Source organism: Drosophila yakuba, chromosome 4 (genome assembly GCF_016746365.2).
Source record: "Drosophila yakuba strain Tai18E2 chromosome 4, Prin_Dyak_Tai18E2_2.1, whole genome shotgun sequence".
Classification (NCBI taxonomy): Eukaryota; Metazoa; Arthropoda; class Insecta; order Diptera; family Drosophilidae; genus Drosophila; species Drosophila yakuba.
Window position 1 is genome coordinate 1351205 of NC_052531.2, and position 1296 is coordinate 1352500.

Genomic DNA, 1296 nt, shown 5'->3' on the forward strand with positions numbered 1-1296 from the left:
AACCTTTATCGATACATTCTAAGATGTATTTCTTATTTGTTATATCGGCGTAAGATACAGCGTTTCCACCTAAGAAGTGTTATGATTAAAAACATTAAATATATTCATATTCATATGCTTCTAAACAGGCGTTAAAGGAGTAAAATATTTTTTAATATTAGAGGCAACCTGACAAAAAATTGATGAATAACAATCAAACAAATTTTCAGAAGTGTGGTCGTTTTCTAAACAGGCCTTCAAAGAGTTAAATATATTTCAATTAGATAAAAGTACAAATTGGCAAATTAAATAATTAAATGAACAAATGTTAACATTTTTTAAAGGTATGGGCGAGGTCAAAATGTTTTTGAAATATCGATAGAAATTGGCGAGCCAAAGAATAAAACGAAAAGAAAACAACACATATTTTTAAAATTGTAGGCGTGTGGAATTTTTGGTTGGCTTGTGGGTGTTAGAGTGGTCGTGGAAATATGTCGGAAACCCTTCAAAATGTAAGTCCACCGAAGATCTCATTTAATTATGCTGACATACATACTTAGCTGCCGTATGGACAGTCGGGAAAATAATTGAAATAATAGAAAAATAAATTATAACTTCATTGTTTTTAAATAAAATGTTCTTATATGTATACAACTCGATTTGTTTGGTATATACAGTAGAATCCGGTTTATCGACTCCGCTTATAGCGTCAGTCCGGTTATTGCGACGGGAACTCGATGGCTTGGTTGGTCTCCATACAAAGTTATATGAAAGGACCTCAAGTTAGTACTTCTCCGCTTTTAGCGACAAACCGCTCATAACCGCGGACAAAAATGTTTACAGCGTGCGTGTACAGACCACATGCCTATATAAGTATGCCTATATAAGAAGTAAAAATTGATAATTAGACAATTGGGCTGGTGGGTGTTATATACTTTCAAAAATACTTATTTGTTGAAATACGTTTCACCTTCAAAAGATATTTCCTAAAAATTAAAATTTTTGTACGTTAGCTTATTTATTTGACACAATAAAATATTTAAGATTCATTCAAATAAAAATCTTAGTTTTACCACTCTTTGATAAAACCCGCTAGTTTGGCGGTAAATAAGCTATAAATAGCTTAATTTATTCCCGTCATAATGACATAATAACATATATTGCATTTTTTTTTAGTTGAATGCTAATTAAATTTTCGTCGTATATTGAATGTGCTATCGCTCGTATCTTTTCTTCTCTTCGTTAAAATGAGGTTTTGGTAGTAGAATTACAAGAAAAAATGTATCTTGAATTTGAATGAGATAACTTACTAGCGTT